Source organism: Schistocerca serialis, chromosome 3 (genome assembly GCF_023864345.2).
Source record: "Schistocerca serialis cubense isolate TAMUIC-IGC-003099 chromosome 3, iqSchSeri2.2, whole genome shotgun sequence".
Classification (NCBI taxonomy): domain Eukaryota; kingdom Metazoa; phylum Arthropoda; class Insecta; order Orthoptera; family Acrididae; genus Schistocerca; species Schistocerca serialis.
Window position 1 is genome coordinate 726,623,736 of NC_064640.1, and position 23,598 is coordinate 726,647,333.

A 23,598-nucleotide genomic window follows, 5' to 3' on the forward strand; every position below is an offset into this window, starting at 1 on the left:
TGATGGTATTGAAGGCAAACGTCACGAAAGATACCACCTCATCCCAGTTGCTCTGCTCAATATTGACAAACATTGATAGCTTGTCGGTCAAGGTCGTATTAAGGCGTTCAGTAAGCCCATTAGTTTGCGGGATGGTAGGAAGTCGTCATGTGACGAGTAACGTTGCACTGACGGTTTATCTCTGTCACAAGATTCGATTGAAAAACTTTCCCTCGATCCGTAATTAACGACCTTGGAGCACCGTGTTTTAATACAATGGCTTTCACGATGAATATGGCTACGTCGAATGCGTCGGCTGTTTTCACGGCTTTTGTAATGGCATAGCGTGTCAGATAATCAGTGCAGACAGTAATCAATCTACTGCCACTAGCAGACGTTTCAAATCGTCCGAGGAGGTCAATACCAACATACTGGAAAGACGTTTCGACTGGTGGAATTGGTATGAGTCGGCCAGGTGGTTTCTGAGAAAATGCCTTTCTCCTCTGACACTCTCTACAGTGCGATGCATAGTGACGGACACTCCTAAATAAACCTGTCCAGAAAAATCTCCTGCGGATTCTATTGCAGGTCTTAATAAACCCTAAATGTCTGGCCTCAGGTGTGTCATGGAATTTCTCTAGAACATCTAAGTGCATGCTGACCGATTTAAGGCAAGCACAATTGGAGATTTCTTGGCGTCCTTCTGCTCAGCAGAGAGATCCTGGAGTGCAGCGTGACAGTCACTATCTTCATCAAAGTCTTGATGGTCGTGCACAGGGTTTCTTGAGAGACAGTCGGCATCTTGGTGTCTTCTTCCACTTTTGTACACTATGGTAATGTCATACTCTTGAAGACTTAGTGCCCACCTGGCGAGTCGTCCTGTTGGATCCTTACGACCTGTCAGCCAAGTGAATGGCCTTCCATAGAGATACTGTCGAAATTTGAACATGGCCCAGATCACAGCAAGACATTCTCTTTCTGTAGTCGAGTAGCTTCTCTCGGGTTTTTTAAGTGTTCTAGAAGGCATAGACTATATAACCTTCTCTTTTCCACCCGAAATCTGCACCAGGACAGCACCGATCCCATACCCACTAACATCTGTGTGTAGTTCTGTAGGTGCTCTCTCATCATGCAGACCAAGTACAAGGTCGATCGTCAGAGATTTTCGCAGCACATCGAAAGAATCTTGTTGAGCACCACCCCAGATAAATTTAGCATCAACTTTTAACAACTGTTGGAGTGGCCTGGCTTTGATACAAAACTCTTTGATAAAACGATGGTAATAAGATCATAATCCGAGGAAGTTTCTCACATCTCTAATACTTTTGGGAATAGGAAAGTCCGTTATAGTTCTCACTTTTTGTGGGTCTGGCCACACACGTTCCTTTAATACAAGGTGTCCAAGTATTTTTATTTCTTTTGCTCCAAAGAGACACTTTCTTGGATTAAATTTCAGTCCGCCTTGTTGGAGACACTTAAGAACGGCCATAAGTCTTTTTATATGTTCTTCAAATGTCTCTGAGGACACAAAATGTCATCTAAATAACAAAGTCACATCGTCCACTTCATATTATCCATCATCCGTTAAAAGTTGCTGGTGCATTACACAAACCAAACGGCATTACCTTAAACTCATACAGGCCCTCAGGGGAGATGAATGCAGTTTTCGCACGATCAGCATCATCTACGTCGATTTGCCAGTATCCCGATTACATGTTCATGACTGAGAAAACTTATCCCGTTTCAGACAATCTAGTGTACCGTCAATTCGTGGAAGAGGGTAATCGTCAGCACAAAAGCGCCAACTGGCATCCTTCTTCCTGACGAGGACCACTGGTGACGACCATGGGCTCTGCAAAGGCTGAATGATGTCATTCTCCATCATTTTCTCTACCTCGCCGCGAATTATTCGACGTTCCGTTGCTGACATACGATATGCTCTCTCGCTTAATGGTTGATGGTCTCCAGAGCTAATCCGCTGCTTCACCGTCGATTTGTCTAATTTGCTGATCACCTGTGGATTGAAGCATTCAGACAACTCTTGAAGAATGGGAAGTAGCTCCTTCTGTTGTTCCTTAGTGAGATCTGGTGATAGTCGAGCTAGAAGATCTTGACTCGACGTGGAAGCGCTAATTTCGCCCACAGACTCAGCATGGGGAGTTTCTATGACGCTCATCTGTTCATTTAACGGCTCAGCGTTTACTATACACATGCGTATTGGAAGAATCTGCGGTTCTTGGCGACAGTTAACTATCCATAATTCACCGAATCCGTTCTTAAACGAGACGACAGAGGCTGGAATGACCAAGTTATTCTTCTGTGGTATGCTTCTCTTACATTTCAGTACAAGATTCATGGGTTGATGCATGGCATGACAAGTGGCAGTTATCTTTCTAGCGCTGACTGCAGGAATGATCACTTCATTCAGGACACATAGTCTCCACACACTCGGATGCGCATCTTCCTGTCCACAGTATCTCATCTCGTCTAGCATAATCTTCGAGCGACCACAATCTATAAGTGCCTGAGAAGCTTTGGAAAAGTCCCATCCGAGAATGACATCATGACTACACTCTTGTAAGGATGAATTCTAAAGGCTGTGTATGGCCCCTTATACCCACACAAATGAGACATCTTCTTGTCGGTTTAACATATTCCCCATTAGCCACCTTCAGCAGAGATGTTTTGCTGTCGACGAATACAGTTTTCTGCAACTGGCGACGGTACTTCTCCGAAATAACTGAATATGATGCTCCAGAGTCCACAAGAGCTTTGGCTGGTCGGCCACCCTTGAGGATCTCGTCGTAGTTTCCTATCGTTTTTATAGTGATCGACGGCAGACGATTTTTCTCTTCGGCGCCCTCACCTCCAAGGATGGTCGCACCCTTTAGTTTTCCAGGTTGCAGCGGCTTGGTGATCGGCTGGAGCTTCTAAACGGCGATGGAGACCTTGATCGGCGTGTTGGGGAGCATCCTCTCACGCGGCTAGCTTGCGGCGATGGTGACCTACGTCGTCCTGCATCCTCATCTTCTTGTTCATATTCGTCGTCCCGGAGTTGGCGTCGGCTAAGATCGGTCTGCTGTCTTCTGACTCGGGCGTCATCAGATATCCGCCGCCTTTCTCGACAATAGCGCACCGCATGTCCCGGTCGTCCGCAGTGGAAACATACTGGTACGTTATCCTGGGTCCTCCAGACGTCAGTCTTCCTTGGTGTCCAAACAGGTTCCTGATGCGGCATTGTACGAACGTAACCCCGCCGTGGTTTCGACTTTGTCACCGTTGTAAAGGGAAATGAAGGACGAAAGATTGTGTTCAATGTCTGTTCCACTTCCTCCCTTATTACCTCTTGAAGCGTCTCGTTTTTTTGCTCGTCGTGCAATCCAAGTGCCTTCTGAACTTGCTCCCTCACTATCTGACGAAGAAGACTTAAGTAGTCAGTTGCTTCCTCCATCACAGACATCGATACAACGTTTACAAGCCGTTCAAACTTCTTGCGTGTAATTCTTTTTTGATGCCCGGTCTCGATAATACTGGCACCAGTTTATTAAGTCGTCTGCTGTCGAAACCTCCTTCAGGAACAGGGCTAGATATATGTCCTCAGCAACACCCTTCATGAGATTTGCGACCTTATCTTCCTCCTTGATTCGAGGATCCACTATTTTACACAGCTCCAAGACGTCTTGAACGTGGGATGCTGTAGTTTCTCGTGGACGCTGTGCCTGCACTTTAATTTATCTTCAGCCTTGCACTTCTGTTATGCTGTTTCGCCGAAATACTTGCGCAATTCCACCCGGAATACTTCCCAGCTTATGACATTCTCATCGTTCTTCTCATTCCATTGCTCGGCAGTGTCCTCCTTGTGGAAAAATACGTTAGCCAAACACACGGTGTCATCCCATTTGTTAAATTTGGCTATATGCTCATATACCTTCAGCCACTTGTCTGGATTTTGGCCATTGTCACCAGAGAACCCGGAAGGATGTCTGATGTGGTGGCACATAGTTGCTGTCACCGTAACGTCCTCTTCTTCTTCTGTCTCCGATAGATTGCGATCTGCTGAATATGGCTCGGACTCGGTTTTCTCGCCACGTAAACGGCAGCTCTATCGTCGCCTAATGGGAAGCAGTGTGTCGTCGATAATGTGCGCTATCACAAGTTCCAACACCCAACGCCTCCACCAGAATAATGTCACATAGAAGAAAGTGTAATTACATGAATGACGAACACTAACTTCACTTAACGAAGGTTTATTCAGCACTTGCACATACAAGAGCGCGGAGCGGACTGCCTCGGGCCAGAACACATACAGTATATGTACAGTGTGAGGTAACGGGCGAGTCGTCGCACCCTGAAAATATTCTAAGTTCGGAGGGAGCAGTGGCCGCACGGGCCTCCTGGCAGGCGCAGGCCGCTCGGCAGGTCGACCACGTGGTGTCAGACGCTGGCTGAAGCAAGAGGGGTCCAGCCACGTGGCTGGAAATTCCATGGTGACGCTATGTTGATGAATGAGACACGCCGGGAGTGCCAAAGATAGCGGACTTTGTGAAACCTTTATGGCAGACATTTCACAGTTCTTATAGAAATTAATAGTAGCCAGATGAATCGTGATACCTCAAAAGGAAATATGTACATTACCATTATTTGCACGGCGATTCTGATGGTGTAATCAGATTTTCAGTATATTTATTAGTTTAAAGTTTTGCATTTGACGATAAATTATACAAGTAACATTCAGCAACGAATTTCCAAAATCTAAATGGTTCATCCGTTTTCGTCGATCTACGCGCCTTTAGAATTGTATTAGTGTAAACCTAAATTGGTATGAATTACAGTCATGTAACTTGAATAGTACATGAGTTATTGGAGGTCAAAGTGGCCGATTGCTATAGGTCGCGTCAGGCCATAAGTACTCCACAGTTACACGAAAAAACGGTAGCAGCATGCTTATAAATATATGTATTCATCTTTGTATTTCTTTATATCAGATATATACTATTCATGAAGAAATTAGTCAAATATTTACTGTGTTTTGGAAAGCACAGAGACATTAGGCTACCGGCCTACCTTTTGTTCTATTCCTTTGATATATATTTATTTAATTTGTTTATGTATCTAATAATGTGTGTTAGAGCGTGTTTATGGTCCAGCCGTAGGAATATTTATTTAATTTCAAGTTATTTAAATGTAAATCCAGTACTTCGAATGTGTTTCATTATTTTTGTGTTGGTGCGTTAGCTTGAAGACATGATGCGAGCGCTCTAGCCAACCACAGCGCTCGTGAATGGGGAGAGTGGATGGAAGTGGGAGAAGATGATCGTTTTGGGACAGGACACGGAAAGTGCCGGGACAGCACGGCGCGAGGCCGGCCGGTGTGGCCGTGCGGTTAAAGGCGCTTCAGTCTGGAACCGCGTGACCGCTACGGTCGCAGGTTCGAATCCTGCCTCGGGCATGGATGTGTGTGATGTCCTTAGGTTAGTTAGGTTTAATTAGTTCTAAGTTCTAGGCGACTGATGACCTCAGAAGTTAAGTCGCATAGTGCTCAGAGCCATTTTGAACCACGGCGCGAGGGAAGCACAGTCGTGGGAGAGAGACTTGCAGTGTGGAGCGGTTTGCGCCTGGTCGCGAGAGACAGAAATATTTCTGAATGGCGACCTGTGCTCTTGTGTGATTTCTGTGGCTTCTGCAGTGAAGTCGTAGTATGCGTTCAGAAGTGTACATCTCGCGAGCTAGTTGTTGTTCGTAACTAATTACCTGAAGTAGGAATCTATTGTTTCCCTGTTATTCAACTTATATTTTATGTAATTGTTGGACCATCGACACCAATAAGTGTCTTGCAGAAATATACCGCATTCTCAAAAGTACTACTACTATCGTACTCATCATTTAAAGTCGTTAAGATAGTACCTGCAGATTTTATTTAATTGCAATTTTTCATTTATAAATTTGTATGTTACTTTTATAATTCGCAATTGCCGAGCGATAGAAACCTTCGAGCATTCGATTCATGTGTGTATTCTTATCGTATACTGTAGACTCAGCTGTATTTGGCCTGTAATGCGGCAACTACGTATCCCACACCGTAGACAACGAAACTAGCCAAAACTTTTAATATTGCAACTCTGAGTCGGAGGGTACGTAGTTATTGGAAATCCCGCAATAGTTATAGAACATTTTAGTACAACGATTCTTGACATTTGTGGATACTTCTAGAATGTACTCAAACCGAATATAGAAATTAAAATTGCACCACTCACGTGAGTTTTGAACTCACGACCCTCCATGCAAAAGTTTAGTATAATAACCACAACACCACAGTGACTGTGCTACTCTGCTTCTTCTGCGACATTATTTGCTAGGCCAACTATTGCCTCTACTTTTTTCGTTACGTTCTCACTGCTAGCTTTGATGTTTCTTTGTTGCCTTAACTACTGTTTCCTGTTTCCTTAGTTGTGACTTCACTTCTTCGTTTATTTTCTTTTGTTCTTCCCTTCCTTTCTTTATTTTCTTAGTTTTTCTTTACTTCCATATCTTAAACATTTCCTTTACATTCTCTTCTTGCTTATGCAACTTTTCATTGATCTTCTCTATAGTTGTTGCACTAATTTCCTTTTGTTCACTCCGCATTGCTCTCAACGCTTCCATTCACTGCTCGAGACGGATACTGTTTCCTACCTTTTGATGTTTCTACAATCGCATCATACCCATTTAGTGTTTCATGCCTTTCTGGTTTGAGTGTGTTTAAGTTTCCCACGATTAACGTTCGGGCCGCGGTTAAGATTCTCGCTATTTACTATGCTATGCTGTTCTCAAAGGAGATTTCAATCTGGTCACCACTAACCTCTTTTACCTATTTAGTTACGCTTTCTGATAACGGGTGTTCCTCGTCCTCTACATTCGATTGATAATCGTCTGCGTGTGATAACTATCTTGTTCTCAAAGGAGATTTCAATCTGGTCACCACTAACCTCTTTTTCCTATTTAATTACGCTTTCTGATAACAGGTGTTCCTCGTCCTCTACATTCGATTGATAATCGTCTGCGTGTGATAACTATCTTGTTTGATCTTATCCATCGGCATTTTTGGCTGTATTTCTCCAATTTTAGGTTTATTGTTATGTTTCCGGAATATTACACAATTTCTATCAGTCTTCAAAGTTCTGAAATATGATTTTTTGTCGCTTGCAGTGTTAATCACTTCATATCCTATGCTCCATTTCTAAGCTGTGTCTATTGTTATAATTATGGTTAGTGGCCTACAGCAACTTGTGAAACTTAAGCTCTACTTTTTATGCATCTTCTGGCTGCTGTCCTGCTGGCTGCAGTTCGTTTTGATGTGGCACCTGCTTGATCTTTTGTCTCGGTCATTGGTCCTGCTCCTTCCTCTGTCTTGTAGCGGTTGATCCGTCGTATACAAATGTTTGAAAACTATTTTGCATTCGTTTGACTCTTCCTACGATCATCTCAGAAGATTTAAGCAGTTCATGTTGTTATGCTACAGAAGTAAACTGGCAGCATATTTTTCTCCCGACGTCCACGCCTGCAGATTTAAACAGTTCGGTGTTGTCAAGCGTCGCCAAATGTAAGTCGCCATTCCGCACTATTTATTGACTTATACTTGACTATTGCTAGCTATAGTGAGACTGGTTGTAAAATTAGCATCGGATATTCATAAGTAGTCAGTTTTTAAGGGCGAACTTACTGACAAGGTAGATACGCCGATAATTATAGCTCTGACCGTGAGCCTGTAACGCATGCCCTATCTGTTCTCTCACACTGTTCTATAATTCATTCCCTTCCACAATATTTAAATAAAGCAGTTAGTTTATTTCACTTTAAACTGAAGTGTGAGCTGCCCACTTGGTCTGATCGCACTTACACTACAACTAGAGTCATTCTCCTGCTACGAGCTTACATTAGTTTGTCATTGCCGATTTTTTAACATGCCATCACCTTTTAATTATAAAACAACTCCCCCAATACGAAATTAATCTTGAGTCTCAAAATTATTGTTTTGACCAAAATCGTTTCTAAATGGTTCAAATGGCTCTGAGCACTATGGGACTTAACATCGGTGGTCATCAGTCCCCTAGAACTTAGAACTAATTAAACCTAACTAACCTAAGGACATCACACACATCCATGCCCGAGGCAGGATTCGAACCTGCGACCGTAGCAGTCGCGCGGCTCCGAACTGAGCGCCTAGGACCGCGAGACCACCGCGGCCGGCAAAATCGTTTCTCCCACTCACATACGCGTCCTACTCGCCTGATGGCTCTGGTGCGATTCGCTGACTCCTTCTCGCCAAACGATCTCTAGGCGCCAACATGTTACTTGTACGACAACGGGGCCTACAGTGAGGCCGCTGCGCTGTAGCAAAGAAGCGTAAGGGCAGATTAGATCAATTAAGTAAAGGATCGATATCTGCACCGTTACAACATATGGAGTGCGAAACAAATGTCATATTTTTTTTAAAGGAAATGTATTGGGAAATTTAGAGCATATATGTTTAATTGATTTCATGCCTACTTTTTCGTTCACCATTCCCTTTGACTTTTCTGTCAGTTGAATTTACTTCTCTGAAAGGATATGACTGGAGTAATGGTGAAATAAACTGATGAGGTAAAATAAATGTCATGAGATGAAATAAAACCAAGAAAATCGGTCGAAAATGCTGAACCTCTAGCATAATAAATATCCTTGCGGTAAAAACTTTTGCTTGTAGTGTGTCGCGTTAACAGGCGGCAAACCCCAGCGATGGTGAAAATTACGGTAGCTTCTGGATGCATGTTTGGATATCCTAAATGATTCAATCGATTTTCCGTGACGAGCCTGAGATATGGGCTGCAACACTATATGGTCAAAATTTTTATTTGTTTCCTCGTATTGATTAGGCGTTTCTCCCTGTTTACTCAAACACGTCGAAATGGTCTTAATCGCTCATCCTTTCTGAGTATAACTTTCTGGTTCCAGATTCGTAATCGTAACGCAGGCTTCTTCAACATAGTCAGTCTTCAAACAGAAGTCTCGATCTTCTTAAATCTTTTATTAAAGGTCCCTCCAAAGTTAAAAAGTGTGGTACTCACTTTATCGACAAGCATTCGAGGAACGAACTTTGCCATTATGTACAGGTCATCAGACGAATTTCTTTGACATGTTTCGTAACTAAATTTCAAGATGTGACAGACTCATTGAATATGTACTTTCCGTCAGAACCAGAGCCTCCACTTTCGCTACTGTTCCTTCCAGAGGGTCTTTGAAGCTACAGGGATAGTTTTACAAGATTCTTGCAGTGCCTTCCCGTATTCCGGCAAGAAACACCAGTACAATGAAAAGTTCATCTGGGGTACTTACTTACATGTCTTTCATGGGATGCTAGTGGCACTTTACTATTTCCAGACTGTTGTCCCACGATTTTCGACATTTAAGTTTACCAGTAACAGCCTAGGAGTACATAGACAGTGAGAGGCTCTTGTTCCGTTTATATGATTCCTATTATTGTTCATTAAATTGCCCAAGACAGCTGTTTATGTCTAAGTCTATGAGGAAGTATGTCATCACTCTCCCATATTACTCGATTATGGCCTGATAAGAAGACGACCGGTTAATTATATAAATTATGACTGTAAAACACCACCCTTGATGTGCTATCATTTATAAATATGAAGTTGCTATACGTAGTAGCGATGGCGGAATCAATTAACGGTACTACAGATTTTTAAGATTTGTACTTCTGCAACTGTAGTGGTTTATTAGCATCATTATTAACATTTGAGCCCTGTCAGACTACGTGATGAATAACAAAGGCATTTCCTGTGTTTCTTTTTCTTAATTTCTTTGCGACCATGTTACTTGCAGTCTCTCTGAATGGGCTCTTCTCCAGTCGTCAAACCAAACTTTTTTTGTCTCGTTAGGGTTTCCTACCAGACCAAATGTCCAGTCGTGAATTTTTTCCCTAAGAACTTTTCTGTCTGGTATATTAAGTTGTGTTACTCTTGGTTCCATCAGTTCGGCTTCTGCAGCACCGATCCATTTTATTGTTTCCATTTTAACTATTCTGCATTTGTTGTAGAATTTCGCTTTCCGTTTAGGTAATCTGCTAGGTTCCATTTTTTTGATACGCTAACAGCCTGTGTTTTTATATCCCAATAAGTTATGGTATAATTTTGAGTTTATGTATTTGCTTTTAATCCATATATTCCTACTTCAGTAAACTTTAGGAGCAAAAATTTTCTTGATTTTCTATAATTATCTCTTTTGATTTCCTCCAGTGCCTGCCTTTTTGTTCGAAACAATTTTTTATGTTTCATAGAGACACTTTAAATTTTTGGCTATGTTTTAGTTTCCGAGTTTCGTATATTCTGAGAGCCATCGTTTGTTGTAGATGTCTTTTGCAAATTAGGACGCTGTTTTCATGTTGTGGCAACGAGTTTCATAGCGTAAATTTCAAGTCCAGTCGTCTAAAAGGTTTCTATTAAATATCTGAATTGAGAAGGAACCTCTTGAGTGCCAGGTCGCAAATTGAAAGTGTTGTGTTAGCAACAATAACAGGAAAAATATTAGAGGCCAATAATCCACCATGTGCATCAGGATGGCGACAGAAAATTACTGTCCGGGAGGTGCAGAGTTCAATTTTGTATGGGTTCGATGTTTTAAACCGCACAAAATGGGCCTTGTCGACATTCAAGAAGTGTTCAAAACAAACCTTTAACTTGAACTATGGACACCGAAAAATGGCGCACCACAGTGATCACAAATGTTCGCACGATCAAGATCTAAGGCGAACTGCTTGGCAGTTAAAAACCATGTAGGACCTTCAGCTACGTATCCACTCTTAAGGAATGCATATAGAGTCATATTGAAGTGGCGGGTTAATGAGAAATGATGGAATGTGGTGGCATGAAACCGAATGCGAAATAGTCTGTCAAGGGTCTTATGGTGAAAGTGGCTATCCTTTAAGGTGTCGCTGCAGGTAGTACCATAACATGTTTTATAGACACGGAAAAACTACCTTCCAGAGGCTGAATTTTTCTAGTGGTCCCAGGTGATGTCAATTGTAATGTCAAATACTTTTCAGGAGGGATGGTGTGCGCTAAAGGAGTATGTCTTTTATAGGCAGACCGGGATTCATGTAAAAGCAAGTTACTTTCACCAGCTACTGGTCAAAATCAGCTCATATCATACTTGCAGTTCTTTTATTCTCATTTTTTCACTCTTGCTTGCTGTAACGTAGTTATTCTCTACTGCTCTTGTAAGATCATCCACACTAGAAACGACAGGAGGTGGCAGAGCACCTCCATCTTCTCGCATCACAAAAAATAACTCTCCAGCCAATTTGCCATTCAAATTAACAGTTGGCATAACTGTATACGAATGTGCTAAACGGTTAAAACATTGATGATAGTTAATCTTGATACAACTCTCTTGGTATCTCTAATTGCGGGCGTCTTTTTCGTATGCATTTCCTCTTCTAATCGCGATTGATCGGAGATGAAATCAAATCCATTACTGAACGATGAGGTAAGTTTGTTTATCTCACCTACAAATAAATTTTCGGGCCGATTCCGCAGTTTGCTGAGCGTTGTCAAGTTAACGCTCTGTGTGACATTTCGTTATCTTACGTCTTCCAATTCTGTAGCAATGTTTGAAGTTATGAAACCACTCAGTGCTTCACTTGAAATCACTGTAATCTATTTCGCGCTCAGTTTGGTGTGGATAGCGTAGTAGGTCTCTATCATGCACATCCTGTAAATTGTATCAAGCGTCCTTGAAACATGCAAACACCAGTTATTGTGAAATGTGCATCTTGTACTCTCTTGAACATCCGAATTTTTTCTAATGGGCTACACGGGCATATTATTAGAAATTTGCTCATAATTGATTTTTACTATGATGCGGACGATCTTCCATGTACATAATTATGTTCAGTACTCGCTCCTTGGACAGCGATTGTCCTTTACCGTGTTTCGCTGGAGATGGGATTTGTGGCTTCCTGTCCGACAAGGATGATGAACTAAGTGGCTAGACACCTGTTTCAATATCATTTTTATGTGTTAAGCACGTATCGCCACCATTGTACTCCTCATGTTCATTGTCCGTTCAGCCGAGCGTATACGACACCGCTCATCCCACTGACTCATTTGCAGAAACACTAATATTTCATCTCCCACGTCTTTCTCATTCTGCGAAATTCCTTATGTTCCTTTCTGACGAAATTTCAACTTCTGAAACTGTTGTTGTAGACAGAACGTATTAGATTTGTTTATCGTTTCCATTGTTCTACTGTGTATCAACACCAGTAGCACTGCACCCCTATTGTGAATTACTCGTCGACTAAGCAGTTCACCTACGCCCCATAGTATTATGCTGAGTTCACCAATAGATGCCACATCTCCCGCCTTCTGTTGCCATTAGCAGAAAATATTGCGGATGCGTGGAAGACAATAAGGGGTTCGTAGGAAGCAGTAAACATCATTAGACTTTAGCGAACTGGCACTCAAGAGGTTTCTTGTGAGAAGCTTTCTTGATTCTCTCGTATTTAGTTTTTAGCACATTGCGTGTCACATTTTAGCTATGTATGTATATTGTCCTCCTCAAAGATATTGGGGACCCACACTTTCTACTGTTTCTTTTAGAATTTCTATTTGTCTTTGCTCTGTTTGAGTGTCCGACGTAGAACGTGTCGTCTCCAAAAGCTAAGTAAGTTTTAATGTATTCGTTGTCCAGGTGACTGGCTTCGACGAGACTTCCGGTCACTACAAGATCACAGCCGAAGATGCTGTTGAAGCAACGAGCTGCAATGAACTAGAAGGAAATCAACAAGCACAATGGTAAGATTTCTGTACTTTATCTATCATCGTAGCTATGCTTGTCTGTTAGCAGATTCATGTGAATAATACACTAGTTTCTATTGTAATACTGAATGAGACGGCATATACACAAAGAAAAAAAAGTTTTGCAACACCTTTGTTCCGAGGGTTCCAGAACCTGTACAGAAAAATGGAATAGAGATCAACATAAACATCCGTTTCCAACCTTTTTATTGCTCATGAAAACGACACATTGCATGTTGTACTACCATGCAGCGAGACCTTCAGAGGTGGTGGTCCAGATTGCTGTACACACCAGTAACTCTAATACTTAGTAGAACGCCCTCTTGCACTGATGCATGCCTGTGTTCGTCGTGGCATACTATCCACAAGTTCATCAAGGCACTGTGGTTCAGATTGTCCCACTTCTCAACGGCGATTCGGCGTAAATCCCTCAGAGTGGTTGGTGGGTCACTTCGTCCATAAACAACCATTGTCAATATTCCATGTTCGATAGGGTTCGTGATTGGAGAACATACTAGCCACTCTAATCGAGCGATGCCGTTATGCTGAAGGTGGTCATTCACAAGATGTGCACGATGGGGGCGCAAATTGTCGTCCATGAGGCGAATGCTCGCCTATAAGCTGCCGATAGGGTTGCATTATCGGTCGGAGGATGGCATTCACGTATCATACATCCGTTACGGAGCCTTCCGTGACCACCAGCGCTGTACATTGGTCTCACATAATGCCACCGCAAAACATCCAGGAACCTCCACCTTGCTGCACTCGCTGGATAGCGTTCAGCCTGACCGGGTTGCATCCAAACACGTCTCCGACGATTGTCTGGTTGAAGGCATATGCGACACTCATCGGTGAAGAGAACGTGATGCCAGTCCTGAACGGTCCATTCGGCTTGTTGCTGTGCCCGTCTGTACCGCGCTGCATGGTGTCGTGGTTGGTAAGATGGACCTCGCCATGGACGTCGAGAGAGTGAAGTTGCGCATCATGCAGCCTGTTGTGCGCAGTTTGAGTCGTACCACGAGGTCCTGTGGCTGCACGAAAAGTATTATTCAACATGGTGGCGCAGCTGTCAGCGTTTCTACGAGCCATAATCCGTAGGCAGTGGTCATCCACTGCAGTAGTAGCCCTTGGGCGGCCTGAGCGAGGCATGGCATCGACAGTTCTTGTCTCTCTGTATCTCCTTCATGTCCGAACAACATTGCTTTGGTTCACTCTGAGACGCCTGGCCACTTCTCTTGTTGAGAGCCCTTCTGACAAAAAGTAGCAATGCGGACGCGATCGAACCGCGGTATTGACCGTCTAGGTATGGTTGAGCTACAGATAACACGAGCCGTGTACATTCCTCCTGGCGAAATGACGAACTGATCAGCTGTCGTACCCCCTCCGTCTAATAGGCGCTGCTCATGCACGGTTGTGTACATCTTTGGGCGGGTTTAGTGACATCCCGAAACAGTCAAAGGGACTGTGTGGTACAATATTCACAGTCAACGTCTATCTTCATGAGTTCTGAAAGCCATGGTGACGCAACACTTTTTTTTGTGTGTAGGATACAGTTAAGTATAGTGTGTGCCCAACGAGATTTGGGACTGAAATTAACCCTTTTATAGAAGTCCATCGCTTGTTAACCCTTCTACCGATTGCTACACTAATCCAAGTTGTGAGCTCAATAGTTATGGAACTGATGGCAGGCACACAGACAGATGCAAGAATTCCATGTGTGAAGTCCTGTCACATCGTGTTAATTGTAAGTAAGACACTGACCAAATATCATGCGGCATTGCGCTGCTGTCCAGATGTAGCTGTCCCTAACTTCCTTTTGTTGCCGCTAAAAGACAGAGTTTTGTGACGACTGAGGCGGTCTAAGCAACCTGGATGGTGTGCCTGAACAGCCTTTCAGTTGCCGACCTACAGGATGCTTATGAAGACAGAAAAAAGATTCCTGGCAGCAAATTGTTCAAGTGGGACGCTCACATTCTGAAAAGTATTCACACACTGCACACATTAGTTCAGTGATTTCCTTTCGTTACTTCATTCTCGATACTTATTGGGTAAACTTTGTATTTCGTACTATAACAGAGAGTTCATTTAAGAGCTGTTAGTTTATCAGTTTTAGTCAACGGCCTTGCCGCAGTGGTAACAACGCTTCCCGTCGGATCACCAAGTATTGTCGGGCTTGGTTAGCACTTGGATAGGTCACCGTCTGCATCTGCCGATTGCTGTTGACAAGCGGGGTGCACTTATCCCTTGTGAGACTAATTGAGGAGCTACTTGACTGAGAAGTGGCGGCACCGGTAACGAAAAGTGACCACGGCCACGAGAGCGGTGTGCTGACTACAAGCCCCTCCGTATCCGCATCCGGTGACGCCTAAGGGCTGAGGATGATACATCGGTACCATTGGATCTTCAAGGACTGCTCAGACGGTACTTTTTTATTTCGTTAGTTTTATGTTCCTTGGATTATTCGTACGATTAATCGTTATGATGTGGAAAGAGTCTTTTTATTTCGCAGTATATATTCATATAGAAAGATGCCTATACGCTGACCATCTACAAGGTTTTATATATACATACATACATTTGAATTCAGCTGGTTGCAATCCTTCTACTTTGAATTCGTTATCCCACCATGACATCTCACAAACTCAGTCTGACATGAGCAATATTGCATTGACTTCGGGTTTCAATCCGATTACCCCACTGCCGCAAGAAAGTGAAACTAATTGGTACAATTTGTAAAATATTATTAACCAATATAAAATAACACTGCTCAATTTCATTAATACTACTGTTTACATTTATTTTGATTATCAAATACGCCGGGAGAAACTCAAGAATCAGTGCTCAAAATGTTTAGCTCCTGACACAGATGTCCGTAAGATGCTCGTTGATTAGCACCACATATTATAATTACAGCACGAATTTGAGCAATGAAAATTTCCATTCTTAAATATGAGTTTCCTCAGTACATTATTCCATACAAAATTTTTGAATGGTAATACACCAACTATGTTAACTTACTAATTTGTTTTTCGCCAAGGAATGCATTGATTTGAAAAACAGAAGTTCCTTTGGAAGCTCAAATGGTTTTAAAATTGATTTACCATCAATAAGACATCTAAAAATGTTACATTCCATCCTACTTAGTATTTCGTCAGCATATGTGACTACCGCTGTATGGTGTAGTACCTGTAGATGTGCAGAACAAAAAATTTTCTATCTTTTTAGAACTGAGAGTGAGATCGTTTGCAGAGGGCTACTCAATAACGCTTTTAAGAACTTCATTTACCATTTATTTAGTTGCTGAATGTGTGACTGGACTGATTACAATAACAATGTGATCTGCATAAAGAACTAATTCTTATTTTTATATATTAGGTTGGAAGTGGATTACACAGTATGTAAGAAAGGATAGTGGACCTAAGATAGAGCATTGTAGTACCCCAGAAGTGATTTTTCCCAGTCACAATAATCAACCCTGATTGCATTGCTTGAATTATCAAGTATAGCTTGTTGCATTCTTTTTTATGTGACATTATCCATTATTAAGTAGTTTCTCACTCAAATAGTTTATAGCTAGACTAACGAGTATTTCTGTATGTTCTCTTCCCAGTGTTGCTGATACGGTGGATGATGGGTCGCTCGCAATTGATTTCATATTAGAAAACTGTAACTCACAGCATGCTGAATCTACAATCATCGAAGAACTCGAAGATATTTTGAATAAAGTAGACGAAGACAACGTTAACTCTGGTTCAGTACCTAATACTATATCACACAGACAGGTGAATTCATCTGGTGAGATTGCTAACAAAATATTTTGTACTGCAGATACTACACACTGCAGTGGCGCCGAATTAGGTTTCTGCCAGCCTAACTCAGAAACTGAAATGGAACATCATGAAAGCAATTCTCGTTTACATGGAACAGTAGATAACGACATTAGCACATTTTCTTGTGAACTATCTTTGGTTAGTCAAGAAGAAAATGAAACGGTAGACCTTTGGAAGGAAGCTATAGAGAGCATGAAAGCGGAGGCCACTAACAGCACTAGAAATGAGCAGCAGCAGGATAGCCAACATCTCAGTACCACTGCACCTGCCACTTCACTATGTATTGTCCAGCTTCCTCAGTCTACTCCGTTACAGGCATCAACAGCGGCGGCTAGAACACAGTGTTCTGCCGATGGAGCTGATGCCCTACAAAAAGAAAATATAAAGCAAGTGTCAACTGCAATGTCAGGTGGCCCATCTCATCACCAGCGGCTAAATCCAAAACCACACGCAAGTGATATGTCAGCTATAGCTACCCATTTGCTTCAGTTCAACACGCAGCTCACTCCTATTCCTGATGACATTAGCGGAACTGCAATTCCATGTTCAGTAGCCCACGGTGGTCATGAACAGCAGAACAGAGCCAATCTTCTTGAACCAGTTACTGCTCAACAGCCATGCACAAGCCTGGCTCATCAAACGCAATTAACTGATGATATCGGCTCTTACACTCCTAAAGATGCAAGTGGCTCAGTCTTTCAAGATCATGTTCTTCAACCGAAAGGAGATGAGCAGCAGCTGCTTCGCCATCTGCCACAGCAGCAATGTGACAAGTCAAACCCAATCTCGTCAGCGACTCATGTCTACAGTTATCTGCCATCAACATCAGGAGTCACCGCACCTTCACCTTTTCCACCAGCCGTTGAAGATGGCAACAGGATTGCACAACCTGGCGATACGCCTGCCAGAATGAAACAAGGGCAATCTGCTGTGCTGGCTGATTACCAGCAACACCAATTGCAGCAGGATCATAAGCAGCTCCCGATAGGAACAGTACCAGAACAGAAAAACCTTTTCTTTCTAAACATTCCATGTCTTGTTTCCTACTGGTCCCCATCTTCTTCAGAAAATGCAGGATACAATGTAAACCTGCAACCAGCTGCAGAAAGACCTGCTTTGCAAAATGTAGAAGCAGGTAACCTGACAGCCGTCTCAGGTCCTGAAAGGGGAGCCGTCTCAGCCTGCAGCGAGCTGCCTAAAATTTCCATCAGCCAGGAGAGTACAGCACTACGGGCTAATAACGGACCTCTTTTGCCCTTTTATTACGGAAGGTAAGTGTTTTAATATCATTTCATTTATTATCCTTATTTTGCACATTGCTAATGACATAGATTTAAATAGTGACAATATTGCTGACTGTACATTTTCAACCATAAAGGATGTATCAAACCATTAATGTGAAAGTTGTGTGATAGTTAAAGGGTCATTGCCTGAGTGCTTTGAGATAGGGAGAAGCTGGAATGGAATTTTTGAGCACTTAATGGGTCTTGAGTGTACATTGCATGTGAGGCATGTGTTTCTCAACTGCTTACGTTTTATAACTAAGAACTGTCGGCTAAACCGGCATCGATTTCACTAGTTTGAAAACATTAGCCAGATATCTCTAATGTGTCCACGGTAGAGTGTGTCACTGTTTATGGTCAAAGAGTGGTTGTGAAAGATTCGATCTGCTCATATATCGTAACTCATAGCACTCTATCGTACGAGACAGGAAGGCGACACAGACCCAGGTCGAAACTGCTGGATGGGTTAACGACCGTGACGAGTGCACTGGACAGCCTGGGTGTAATTTTTAGCCGTTTCAAGTGCAGATGGAACTCAGTAGTGTGAGAGGTAGTGGCAATCGGCTGGTGGGACCACTAACGCACTGCTGATAGGAGGAAATGTATTCAGCTTCAACATTACGTTTTTAGTAATGCGAAGCAGTCACGCCCCACTCCAGTGACCCTATGCGGTGACAGTTTGCAAGAGGCTGTCTTCTGCCCTGCTGAAGAGTTGCACGCATAGCGTCCTGTGTTATTGATGTCAGGCTGGGCAGCAGCCGACAGTATGCCACAGCCCCAACATCAACGGCACGTTCCTTCTTCTGCTGCAGCAGCGTTTTGCTGCGGAACAGTCTCACCCAGTAACCCAGGTCCGACATGCTTGAACTGCGGATGTGAGTGGAGACTGCCGTGGACGGGGCAGGACCTGCTTGCCACTGGCAGGAGTCTGGCGGTATCCCCACAAGGAGACTAAGTGCAGGTGGCGGATGGCCCAGCCCGGTCTTGAACCCATGGCTGCAGCAGGTGGTGCCCAGTCTTCTAATCGCCTGGGAAGGACTTGGCGTTGTGGTGATGCTGCTGCACTCTGAATGAATCTGCCTCAAAATTCATATCTCTTTATGGGGCCTCGATGCGCCTTTGTTCCTTTACTATCCAGAACCCAGTTACGCAGCTTACAACGATGGTCTTGACCTAGTGGGGTAACATCAGCCTGTCTGCTTCAGCTATTATTGCTGAGAATTGTTAGCCTATCTTGCAATCCTTTTACGTATATGTCATTGTGTGCCACATGTCCTCACACTCCACTTGCTAGGCCGCAGTAGCCAACACAGTAATTCACGATGGTTTTCTTACAACTTCTTACTAATCTCACTAAAAACTGAACAGCGACGCTACTCTACAGCTCTCGGTGCAGAATCGGTTTCTCTCTGTGACTACATCCACTTTTGACATCTAAAGTAAGTACACACTACGAAGATAGATATTCTTGAATGCTATACACCTACTAAATTAAAATTCAATACTGCTTTGCATCTACCTTGAGCTCTACAAATTCGTTTTTCTCTGATAGTTATAGTACAATATTCCTTATTCTCTAGCTGTGCCATTCATCTCTTTGGACTCTCTCTTTAATCTCGCAACATCTTTGAAGGGTCTCTTGCCCTCGACGTTAATTCAAATACTTCGGAACATATTTCACTGCTAGCCATCTTGCCATACTTATGCGCAAATAACTTCTGATTCTCCATTACACACTTACAAACTAAAATGACTTGGTTTTCTGCTAATTCTGCTCACCCAAAACAACTTCCAGGAGCCTGGTGGCACTATATCATGTGAATTACGCCTTAGTGCATTTGAACATGGTTTAACTGGTTTGTCTTGTACAATAGACGCAAAACAACTTCCATGAGCCTGGTTGCATTGTATCATGTGAATTACACCTTAGTGCATTTGAACATGGTTTAGCTGGTTTGTCTTGTACAATAGACGCACCTCGTGAAAGCTCTACACCGAAGGCTATCTTTGACATGACGTTCAGCCAGAACGTCTACTTCCAGGCTCGAGTTGTACCCTTCACCCACTTCATACTCGTAGCATGCATCAGACCATGTAACCTGTAGTGTGCTCAGTACGACCATGTAGCCTGTAGATTCCTCGAATCTCGCTATAGGTGGTGGATTCTCCATTCCATTCCCACCTGAGAGCTCAGGGATCCACTACACAAAGGAAGTGATGACATAGGTGGTGAGGGCTCTTTTCTGTCGGTTTGAGGATCTCGGTAAAGTGCAGAAAGGATGTCAGTCTAAAAGGATGCAGGGTAATCACAGAACAAGCATCGACCTAGCAACAATTGGTATTGTATTTGCAAATTGTCGTGGCTGTGTTGGAATAGAACCACGGGGCCAAGGGCTAACAGAAAGCTTTGAAGCTCAAATCGTTATAGGTAGATAAAGCTGGCTGAAGACGGGCATAAGATCAGCCAAAATATTTACAAAAGACCTATCCATGTTGAGAAAGGGTAGATTAAGTACAGTTAGTGGTGGCGTCTTTATAACTGTCAGAAGTATTTTACCTCATAGTGAAATTGGAACAGATAGTTCCTGTGACTTAGTATGGACAGAGTTTACAGTTGAAAACTGGAATTAATGAGTGCTTCCTTCTACTGTCCAGCCCCCCACCCTCCCCCATCCTGACTCAGATGTCACAGTTGCACAACAAGAAAACTTGAGTCACATTTCAAACAGGTACCCCACTCAAAGTTATAGTTGGTCGTGACTTCAATCTACCGCCGATATTTTTTCGAAAATACATCTTTAAAGTCCTTGGTAGGCATAAAACGTCGTCTGAAATCATACTGAATGAATTCTCAGAATTTTTTTTGAACAGTTATAATTAGTCACGTACGACGGTCGGCGATTTTAGGCTTGTTCTGCGCACCTATGTCACACATTTTCCACCAGCCAATGAGCGTTCAGTAGTGTTCATAGCGCTCAGCTGTGAACGTCGTAGCCAATGCGAGCATTAGACGTGATCATACTGAGCCATTTAGTGAATTTTATTCCATTTGTTGGGAGTTGTCATTGCTGATGGTGGCGGTAGGAGACAAATTCTGTATAAGCAAGTGAGACACACATTCTGCAGGATATGCGCTGTTTTCGCGCGAAGCACGTCTATGCGCGTACCGCAGCTGGCGCTTGGAACAGGTTACAATGCGAATCCCGTCCGTGCCTAGACTGGTGCGAACCGAGATCGTTGATGAATATCACTATAGTTCAGGAGTCCACTAGCAGTGTATGTGGTTGCGGAAACGTACTCAACCTCTTGGAAACAAATACTCCTCATCAAATAGCGAGTATCATAACGGCTACAGGTATTAGTAACCACAAGGTTGTTGTAGTAAGATTATCGTAACATCCAAATACACCTAAAATAAGCGAGCAATTTAGCTATATAAAAAGCAGATAATAATTCACTCGACACTTTGATAAGAGACAGTCTCTGCTTCTTCCAGTCTGACTACGGAAGTGATGACCACAAATGGCTTAAGCTAGAGGAAACAGTATCAACGGCATTTGAGGGATATGTACCAAAAAAATAATAAAATATGGTGCTGGTTCCCCAACGTACACAAAACAGGTCAGAAAACTGTTTCAGAAGCGACGGAAAAAGCATGCTGAATTTGAAAGAACGCAAAATCACAAAATTTGCAAAGTTTTACAGAATATCGAAATTTAGTGCAGTCTTTAAAGCCAGATGCTTTTAATAGTTTCCACAACGAGACTCTGTCTCGATATCTGCCAGAAAATCCAAAGAGATTCTGATCACATGTAAAATACACCATGGCGAAATGCAATCAGTACCTTCATTGCGCTGCGCTGTAGCACTGTTGGTGTTACTGATACACTGCCACTACAGCAGAGTTACTAAACACGGTTTTCCAAAATTCTTTCACCAAAAAAGAGATGAAGTAAATATTGTAGAATTCGAAACAAGGACACCCCCAAACATGAATAACTCCTCCTCGGTGTATTGAAGCAGTTAAATCATTTAAGAAAGGCAAGGCCTCCGATCCAGATTGTGTATCAGTTAGGTACCTTCCAGAGTATGCTGATACAATACTTCCTTAATTAGCTCTCACATAAAACTGCCACTCGTCGGAAGATTTGTATCTAAAGACTTGGAAGTTGCACAGGTCACACTAATACCTAAGAAACGAAGCAAAAGTAATCTGCTGAATTACAGACCCATGTCACTAATGTTGTTCTGCAGTAGTTTTTTCGGACATATATTGTGCTCAAACATCATGAATTACCTCGAAGAAACTATTTTTTGAGAAACAGCTAACATGGATTCAGAAGATATTGTTCTTTGAAACACAACCAGCCCTTTACTCTCACAAAGCAATGAATGCCCTCGATAAGAGATGTCACATTTATTCTATATTTCCAGATTTCCAGCAGGAGTTTGACTGTCCGTCACAAGCGACTGCCAATGAAATTGCGCTCCTACGTAATATTGTTTCAGTTAAGCGAAAGGTTTCGTCATTGCCTGTCAGGAAGTTCACAGTTAGCAGTAACAGACGGAAAGTCATCGAGTAAAATAGAATTAACAGCTGGCGTTCTCCAAGAAATTGTCATAGGCCGTCTGCTGTTCGTGATCAACGGAAGGGAATTACGAGACATTCTGAGCAGCCCTTTTAAATTGTTTGCAAATGGTACTGTCATTTTCTGTCTTGTAGAGTCATCAGATGGCAACAGAAATTGCAAAATTAGTCAGACAAGATATCTTCATGGTGCGAAAAGTGAAAATTGACACAAATTAATGAGAAATAAGAAGTCATCCACGTGAGTACAAAAGGGAATCCGCTAAATTTCGATTCTACTATGAATCACACAAGTCTAAAGGTGGCGATTCAACTAAATACTTAGCAATTACGGTTACGAATAACTTAAATTTAAAAGATCTTATAGATCATGTTGTGGGGAAAGCGAACTAAGGACTGCGATTTATTGGGAAACACTTAGAAAATACAACAGCTCTACTAAGGAGATTGTCTACACTATGATTTTTGTCCTTTTCTGGAATACTGCTCAGCTGTATGGGATCCACATGAGATAGGGTTAACGGAGGACATCGAGAAAGTTCAAAGAAAGGGCAGTTCGTTCGACACTATCGCGAAATATGTGATACAATGTCATGAATGTGATACACGAGTTATGATGGCAATAATTAAAACACTGGCGTTATCCGTTGCGGCAGGATCTTCTCATCAAATTTCAATCACAAACTTTTTCCTCCGAATGCGGGAATATGTTGTTCGCACCCACATACAAAGGGAGAAATAGTCATCATAATAAAATAAAAGAAATCGGAGCTCGCATAGAAAGATGTTCGTTTTTCCCGCGTCCCTTTCGAGAGTGGAACGGTTCGATGAATCCTCTGCCAGGTACTTAATTGCAAGTTCCAGAGCAAGCATTTAGATCTAGAAGTAGATGCGCAAAATATGGATATCGCAAGATTCGAACAGCCTGCCAAATGGAGACCCACAATGATGCCCCTTTCAAACCCTGTCAGGTGCTAATACCATTGTCTCATACGAGTACGCTGCATTTCTATGTGTTTCACAGTGATCACGCAACATTTGACGCCGTTCACGCCCCTCACGTACCCTTCCAGGCCCGTTAACAAGAC